A 9939-nucleotide genomic window follows, 5' to 3' on the forward strand; every position below is an offset into this window, starting at 1 on the left:
AATAGTTCATCACAATGTAAATAATATAATAAATTCATAAAATAATACAGATTATATCATTATACCATGAATTGGCTAAGGAAAAAATGTACCACGTTTAGCTGGAATGGATTTGGGGCATTTTTTTTCTCTTATTTTTGGATAATTCTTAGAGAGGATTGATCCTGGGAGTTTCTTTAGTAAGGGAGAGTTCACCAAGAGGTGAGCTAGGCACATCAAGAAGTGCATTACAGACAGTAAAAAGATCCAACTGGATATTAGGTGTGGAAAATTGATTTTTAAATTAGTTAAAGAGTAGCAAAAGGATAAACTAGGAAATAGGAGTGTATAAGGAAAAGAAAATACAATGTTCATTATGTTCTTGAACACTTGCAAGGTGAAGTCAGCCTCCATGAAATGAGGGGAAGATCCCAATTCAAAATTTAGCAACAAGATTTAACAGTGCCTTCAAGGTGGAGGGCTTATGTTTCAATAAGGGAAGAGCCTAATCTGTGGTGGCAGGATGAAAAGGGAGTAGGTTAAGAAGCCATTTTGAAGGGGAAAAACAAAACAAAACAGGAAGACTCTGTTATTGGCTGTTTAGAATCTCCTAGTGTAGCTATTTCCAAGTATTCTTAAGTAGCTTGAAAAACACTCTAATTGTGCGTTGGCCTTTTATTGCTACTAGGACATATGCAAAATGGCAGAATAGGCATTTTATTTTTGGTTCCATCCCAGTTTTATTTCTGCAGCCTTTACTCAATTTCTGATGCTGTATTTATGTTACCTTTGAGCATCCAAGAACCACAGTTGTTGCCTTCTGGTAATGTTAGATGCTCATTGTGGTATCCCGACCCCCACCAGAGCTACTGGACTACATACAATATTTCTTTATGAATTTTATTCTCAGCTAGATATTGGGAGGAAGTAATCTAATCATGTAATTAAAGGTATTCACAGTAAGCTGTGATAGGCTTAAACTTCTCTCTCTTGCCTTAGGAAAAATGTTAGACTAACCTGGTTGGTGACATGGGTATTTCCATTGTCAATAGAGAATATTGGAATGTGGCCTTTTTGAAGAACATATTGTTAAAGAAGACAATCATTCTTCAAGTAATTTTGAGGTCATTGATTTACTCTTTTCTCTAATTCATAGATTTAATTTTTTCTGAGTTAGTCATTTATTTTGTTTTCATATGACCAAATACGTAGAGATCAAGCTAGAGGGGGAACACAGACTTTGGAATTTTTTCCAGCAAAGATTAATTAGGGGTCCATTATCATTTATATTACAAAAGCTTCAAATATAAGGCAAAACTCAACTGAAGTCATTTGTAAATCCCCTGCCCTCAAGCTTATTCTGATTCAAAGTGATCCTGTAGTCATTAGTCATGACTGAATGTTATAATCACCAATAATGGAGGAATACTAAATCCTGAAATATGTGGGAATGCCATTGCTCCTATCTCCATATCCTATCATTCCTCCTTTGAGTAATGAATGGATCCTAAATCATCATGAAATTAAAATGAGATGACTTTTATCCACAAATATAAACTAAAGAGAGATGATTGTTGTTGTTAAGTGCCACTGAGTTAGTTCTGACTCATGGCGACCCTGCTCCAAGGAGCAGCTAGTAGGTTTGAACTTCCGACCTTATGGTTCACAGTCCAATGCTTATTCTATAGCACCACACAAGGAGTCCAAAGAGAAATGATTAGAGCACCAAAGAAAGGCTGTCTAGGTAGTTTAATGTAGCCAGTGTTATTGTTATTGTTAAGTGATATTGAGTCAATTCCAACTCCGCTGATGGATTTGAACTGCTGACTTTGTGGTTCACAGTCCAGTTTTATCCTACAGCACCACACCAGGAGCCCAATGTAGTCAGTGGAAGTTTAATGTAGAAAGTTTTAAGAATGCCCTATGATAGGGTTATCTGATGCCAACAAATCTATTTTTTTGTTTGTTTGTTTAGTCAGAAATAGAGGGAATTAAGTAAATTTTCAGTCTGTGGTAAAAAATGATGCTATGTATAGAATTTCCTGTAAGTAAGCATCAGTAGTTTAATAATAATTTATTAAGTTATTCATAAAAATATCCTCAGTGATTATTGTGTGTTGTCAAGTAATTTCTCACTAATAGTTGCCCTGTATGACAGACTAAGCTCTGGTAGCGTAGTGGTTACGAATAGGACTGCGAACCAGAAGGTCAGAAGTTCGGAACTACCAGCTGCTCCGCGGGAGAAAGATGAGGCGATCTGCTCCCGTAAAGATTTACAGCTTTGGAAACTCTATTCAGGGTCGCTATGGGTCGAAACCGACTCGACGACACTTAACAACAACAACAACAATGACAGACTAAAACTATCCCATATAATTTCCTAGACTGTCATTTTTGTGGGAGCCGATCTCTAGGTTTTTTTTCCTGTGGAGTCACTTCTGGGTTCAACCTGTACAATTGGAAGTTGAGCGCTTAATCACTGTATCACCGGGACTCCTTCATTGCTTTTCCAGACCGGCTTTTAACCTTTCCATAATCAGTCAATACTTTTTTCTCTATCCACATCCTGTACCTCTCTTCTTCATCATTCGGAGCCATCACCAAAGTATGCACTCCATATCATTCCATCCAGATTCCACTCTGGAATCCTTTTCCTCCTATCATTTCCATTTTGAAATGGTTACTCGGTATTCTCAGGCCCACTCAAGTGTTACATTTTCCTAGAGACATACTTTGAGGATGAGCTAGTGCTCTTCCTCTATCCATGTTATTTTCTTTATATTTTATAGCCTTTTGTGAAAATCTTCATTACAATCCTTTTCACTCTATTGTAACAATTGATTTTATCTTTCTTTCTCACTAGGCTGAGAACAGCTAAAAGCCAAACCAGAGAAGTCTCTCTTTTTTTCATTTTTTGTATCCCTAGCACTTTAAGCAGTGTCTCCTTCATTGCTAGGGAATAACTGAAAGTTCACAACCTGCTCAACTTTACTACCCCAGCTTAGATGTTGATTCTGCCACACAATCCACCTTGGTTTCCTTAGGTGAAAGCAAACTCTCCCTCTGTATAATCATGCCAGTCTTTTATGTATACCTTTTTTATAATGATTTTCATGTTCTAGCTAATTTCATCACTGTTTAAAGAAATGCTTTATTTACACTAGCCAAACCATAATCATGTCCAGTGCCATTACATTTCTACTCATAGTGACCCAATGTAGGGTTTATGAGACTGGAAATCTTTATGAGAGTACACATCTTCATCTTTCTTTCATGGAATGACTGGTAGGTTTGTACTGCCAACTTTGTGGTTAGCAGCCCAATCAACACCAAGAACATAGTTAAGATAAATACTGAGTTGAATGTATCTTACCCCAAATATTATTTTTAAAGTAGCATGTTCAAGCAAATCCACATTACGTTAAGAAAATCATTAAGTGATTAAACATTTTGAAGTGTAAGACAGAAATAAAAATACTATGTAAAACACACAGTTGAATCAGTGCTCTTTGACCTTGAACACAGATGCACAAATCTGAATATTTTCCTATATAGGGATAGTACTAGAGTTAAAAGAGCAATAACTATGCACATACAAACAGAGTGAGATTAGCCTGAAAGGTCTATGACAAAGGCTGCTGCGAAGGCAATGACAATGGAAATAAAGCTTCTTAAGGAGTAGAATTAACTGGATTTATTCACTGCCTTTGTATGGAAAGAACCAAAGATAAATGAAGTTTAGAGCCAAAAAGATTGGATGGATGTTTGTATTATTAATTGAGGATAGAATAATATCCTTCTGAAAGGAGAGGAGGAGAAAAGAAATCCACTGTTGAATTTGAAATGCCTTGGTGGCACCATGCGGTAATAAGCTGGAAGAATGAATCTGGAACACAGGAGGGAGATAGAGACTGGAGATATTTGCTACATACGTTGAAGCAATGGGAGTGAAAGCATTTACTCAAGGAAAGAATGTAGAATAAGAAGATGAATGATAAAAGTCAGGCAATAGAAAAGCTATAATAACCATACTGCTCTGGATAAATTCCTTGAAATCATAAGCCTTGTTTCCTTATTCGTAAAATGGGATAATATCAACCTTCCTGTGATTAAGAATATATCCATATGTAAAGTGCCTGGTCCATGGTACTTCTCAACAGATGATTAGTTTAGACCAGCAAGTCTGCACTATATTTAATAACTTTGAGATAACAGCATGTTTTGAGGCACAGGGTAAGGAACTTGTGGGTATGGAAAGGTTTTATATATTTGTTCTAATATATCTTGGATGTAAGAACCATATGAGTGTAAGGGAAATGAGGTAAGAAGAATTGATTGGAATCAAATAAGGGGGGATTTTATATGAAATTGTTAGGAATTTGGACATTAGCACATAAATATAAGGGCCACTCCATATAGGTTACCAAGGTTGTAACTTTTATTGACCTATACAGCTACATCTTTCTCCTATAGAACAACTGTGGGTTTGAACTCAAACTTTCAGTTAGTAGGTGAGTGCTCAACCACTGGGCCTTGAAGGCTACTTGTTTTATGTACCTAGTTTTCAAATATTCATAGAATTTTCCCTCGTGGTTTAATGGCTAGGGGTCGACATCCATGGAAAAGAGATTACAACAAATTATTTGGATGGGGCTACATGCCAGACTGTAAAGCCATTTGAACTGCAAGGTTGGTGGTTCAAGCTCACCAGCTGCTCCTCGGAAACCCTCTACAGGATCCCTATGGGTTGGAACCCAACTTGATGGCACTGAACAACATCAGACATATAAAAATTTCTTATATCCTTGGGTCTCAATTTTGTGATGACCAACTCTACTCATACCACCAAACTGAATTTTAATACCCTTTTATGATTTGGGAGTTTCTCAATGACAAAATATATATATATATATTTTTCTTACCTTCTTATTCCCTTTGTGTGACCCAAGGCAGCCCTGGTTGTGCAGTGGCTAAGTGCTTGATAGCTAACTGAAAGGTAGTTTGAGCTCAGCAGCTGCACTGTGGGAGGAAGATGTGGGCAATCTCAGCTACAGGTCATTATGAATCAGAATTCCACTGGACAGCAGTGAGTTGTGGTTTTTTTTTTGCTTCCATGGAACACTCTGTCCAAAATGAATGAATGATTCTCCCTTTCACAAGCTTATTCTGTACAGATCGTATGGTATTGTTGTTGTTGTTGTGAAGTGCTGTTGAGTCAGTTCCAACACATAGCTACCCTGTATAGGGTTTTCTGAAGAGCAGCTGGTGAGCTTGAACCACTGACCTTGCAATTCACATGGCTTTGCAGTCTGACACATTAACCCACAGGGCCACTATAGACAGTATTATATCAAGTCTCTTAATGAAATCCACAGCTGAGAGAAAATTTTAATAGCCTATGGTAAAGAGCTGAGGACTCTTGCCTCAGTATAGTACCATCTGCTGGGTATTTTGCTTACTAAAACCTATCACGCATAGTTTCTGGTTTTAGAGACTGAAGACTGAGACTATCTGGGAGGTTAAATTTTCATGTTGGATTCTGCTAACTGCTGAGGTGTCTAGGTTGTAATGCCACAGTTGTTCCTAAAAATGGCACATTTCTATCAAGATAATTAGATACCTTGAATTGTTCTGACTCACGGTGACCCCATATGTAGCAAGGTAGAGCTCTTTTCCAAAGGATTGTCATTGGCTGGATGTTTTTGGAAATAGATCTATAAGAGTATCTCTGGGTAGATTCAAACCTCCAACCTATGACTAGCAGCCAAGTGCATTAACTATTAGTATCAATCATGGACTTCTTATATTAAGATGCCAGGAAGTGATTTGAATATGACCATAAGCTGAATGCCAACCTACTTACAGAGCAGAGATATCTGGGAAATGACAGCAAAGGAAACAAAAAGAAAGTATGATTTAACAAACAAGAGAGGTAATTCAAATAGTAATTCAAATTCCAGGTAGGCCCTCTTGATCATATAAATGCTTTGAGCATTTGGGGAAGATTAAAAATTTAGAGGCTTTACTTTTTTTCATTGATGTACAGTCTCTGACTGAGTGGTTTTATTTTTTAAACCATTTGTTTCAAGTGATGATCCCACTGCCCCCTTTCCATTTCCCTTTGTGCTTAGGGTGAGTTTATGATGTCTTCCTCTTCTTTGTCACCTTCTAAAGTAAGTGAAGTTTTTCTATCTAAAGAGAGTATTCTGAGTCAGCAGAGGCCCCGGTCTCTGCTCTGAGGTTTTCAGAATCTCTGCTCTTCCTGGTTGATGACCTGTTGTTTCCCCAGGATGAGATCATTTGTACCATGAGCACAAAGCACAAAAGAAGTACATTTATGGAAAATCAAGATGCTTTGAATATTCCAACAGAAAGTTCATACAGTTCATAAGAGAAGGGTCTCCTTATTTATTAATTTCAGAACTCAAAGTTTTCTTTGGCAGGTGAGGTAATGTAATGCTAAATCTAAAGTCAGAGTTAGTGTTTCCCACATTACCCAAACCTGAGAGCAGAACCAGAGAGGAGAGATGCTGAGTGTAGTGATGGGATCCTATCTATGTTCCTGCTCTCTGTGTCTCTCTGTTCCGGCTCCTTCCATACACTAGACACTAGTGAAAGAGTCCTGGCAGTTCAGCCCACTCAACGGCTCTGTGGGAGAAATGCCTGCAATCCGTTCTTAAAATGATTACAGCCTAGAAAACTCTCTGGAGATGTTCTACTCTGTCACATGGGGGTGTTATGAGTCAGAAATAAATCACATGGCAACTAACAGCTAAGCAACCAACACATTTTGAAAGACTTTACCTGTCTTCAAAGAACTTAAAACAATAGATACACTTGCAAACAATTATAACAAAAAAGCAACATGTTGAATGCACATGTTGCGGGGAGGACATCTAAGTCAACTTGGATCAATAGGAAGACTTCAGAGAGGTGGTGTCATCTTAGAGAGCAAGCTCTCCAGCCTAGCCAGCAGTGTGTGCTGAGCATTGCAGGCAGTAAAATATGCAGGGACGTATCAAGGTAAGAGAAGGTGGAAAAGAGAAACTTACACAGGAGTATGCAAAGGACTCATCTTTTTGATATGAAGAAAATGAACTATGAGGGAATGGCGAATTGGAGGCAACAATAAAAATCTTTGAATTGAGGGGTATATTGGAAGTGTCAAAATCTATAAAGAATTAAGAAAAGATAAGGGATTCACATGCTTGTTGGGGTTAGGAAAAACTAAATGATTATAGATTTTAGTGATGACAGTTTCTGTGAAAGTGGAGGAAACTATTAAGAAAGTGCTTATGAAAAGTGCTTCCATGATTACATAACAGATTACCAGAAATTTAATGGCATTAAAATCTATGATCTGTTATCTCCCAGTTTCTATAGGTCAGAAGTCTGGGCACAGTCTAGCTGAGTTCTTTGCTCAGAGTCCCATAACTCTTTGCAGAAGAATGAAACAAGACCCATATCTCACACCATATACAAGAACAAACACAACATGAATTAAAGACCTAAATGTAAAACCTAGAGCTAAAAAAAAAAATAAAAAAAAAAATAAGGACAAACTTAGGGGCTCTAATACATAGTATAAATACACTACCAAGCATTACAAAAAACACATAAATAGTAGAAGACAAAATAGATGACTGCAACCTACTAAAAATTTGACACTTCTGTACATCAAAAGATTCCACCAAAAGAGTAAAAAGTGAGCCCACAAAGTGGGAAAAACTTTTTTGCAACAGCATAACAGGCAAGGGACTAGTATCTAAAATTTGTAGAAAATTATAACACCTCTGCAAGAAAAAGAAAAATAACCCTAAGAAATAATGGACAGAGGACATGAACAGACACTTCACCAAGGAAGACATTCACACAGTCAACAAACATATGAAGAAATGTTCACTATCATTAGGCATTAGAAAGATGCAAATTAAAACAGCAACGAGATACCATCTCACACCAGCATTAATAGAAAAGTTCAAAACAACAGAAAACAACAAATGCTGGCAAAAGTGTGGAGAGGCTGATATGACCCTCTCATATTGCTGGTGGGACTGCAAAATGGTTCAATTACTACGGAAAGTGGCATGGTGCTTCCACAGAAAGTTGAAAATAGAAATACCTTATGACCCAACAATCCTTTTATTTGGTATATGCCCATCAGAAATAAGGGTCAGAACATGAGTATATATATGCACACTGATGTTCATTGCAACACTATTCACAATAGCAAAAAGATGGAGACAGGCTAAATGACAATTGATGGAAGAATGGATAAACACACTTTGGTATAGTCACACAATGGTATACTATGCAACATTGAAGAATAACTATGAATCTGTGAAAAACCTCATAGCATGAATAACCTTGAAGGATAGCATTATGCTGAATGAAATTAGTCAATCACAAAAGGACAAATATTGTATGAGATAATTATTGTGAAAATGAAAGATAAGGTTTTCATACTAAAAGAAACATTCTTTAATGGTTATCAGGCATGTGAAAGAAGGGAGAGTAGATCACTGGCTAGAAGGTAGACACATGTTAGCGCTGGTGATGAGCAAGGCAATATAAAAGAAGGGGGAGGGCAATATACAAGAAGAAGAATGGTGGCAGAAGAGTGATGAAGAGGGGTGAAGACACAGGGAGGTATATACAAGCTAATGGGGATAGAGGTAAATAGTTATAATACATACAACCTCAGAACATAGGCTGAATGAGTAAGGGAAGAAGAAATATCTATATACCCCACACTTATGTGAGAGTTTGAAAGAAGGATATTTCTACATGAGTATTTACCTTTTCTGTAAACACAACTATGAATGTGTTGGAGCATATAGAGGGCAAAATTATGAAAACTTCCTAGATATTAACAAAAATCAAAAGGTAATGAGTTGTTGGGGCTGGAACCTCAGGACCATAGTTTCAGGGGAACACCATATTCAGTTGGCATAACATAATCCACAAAGACAACATCCTACTTTGGTAAATAGCATCTGGGATCTTGAAAGCTCATGAACAGTTGTCTAAGGTGCAACCACTGGTTCCAAAGAAGAGTGACAAGAACCGAGAAGGCTTGGAATCAGTTAGTCTAATGGAGTAATGGAACATGTGCACATCAGTCTCTATGACTCTATGACCAGAAGAACTAGGTTATGCCCAGCTACTACTACCAACTATTCTGAAAGGTATCATATTAGAGGGTCCCAGATAGAGTGGAAGAAAATATAGACCAAAACTCAAAATTATTTTAAAAAAAAGACCAAATTTACTGGCCTGAAAGAGACTTTAGGTACCTGACACTGGTTCTCAATCACCCTTCAGGTTTGGAAAGGAAGAACCCAGGTGGCTCAATTTTCAGCCAAGCATAGGTCTATGGGTGGGTGGGTGGGGGGTAGTTTGAGGACAAGAACACTGATAAGGTATGCTCATCATGGAATTGTCAATTATTCAAAATCAAAACTGCAACATCTTCTTTAGGACAACATTGACAAGGAATGAGAAGGTGGGTGGAATGAAAATAGGAACCTCAGGGAGGAAGTGGGATAACTGTTAGTGCAGGGAGGTGAATGCAATCATTGAGATGAAACAAAGTGCATGATTTGTTGAATATAAAACTGATGATCTTGTCTGTAAACCTGCATTCAATTTACAATAAAAAGTTAAGAAAATCCCCCCACCTTTGCCATATGTTAATAGTTAGAAGTAATTTGTAGTTTCCAGTCAGACTGAAGAAGAGTGAAGTACACAAGGGCATGACTTTGAGGAGAGTCACCTTAGGGGGTGTTTGCCACAGAATAAGTCATCAGTACCATGGTTGGGAAAGCTTATCTTGATTGTACCAGGATTGATAGAATTAGGAGAGAACATCTTGATTGTATCTTGATTATATCAGGATTGTATCAAGATTGACATTGAAATTTAAAGAGACAGTATAGACATAAAACCAAATGGCCACCA

At 37.4% G+C, this 9939-nt stretch overlaps 1 protein-coding gene across 1 annotated transcript in view; it reads left to right on the forward strand.

The window, feature by feature from the left end:
• MLIP (muscular LMNA-interacting protein) overlaps positions 1-9939 on the forward strand; it is a 346096-nt gene that overhangs the window by 164118 nt on the left and 172039 nt on the right. The gene's annotated exons all lie outside the window — the stretch shown is intronic.

This window comes from Chrysochloris asiatica, unplaced genomic scaffold (genome assembly GCF_000296735.1).
Source record: "Chrysochloris asiatica unplaced genomic scaffold, ChrAsi1.0 scaffold00019, whole genome shotgun sequence".
In the NCBI taxonomy this organism is placed as follows: Eukaryota; Metazoa; Chordata; class Mammalia; order Afrosoricida; family Chrysochloridae; genus Chrysochloris; species Chrysochloris asiatica.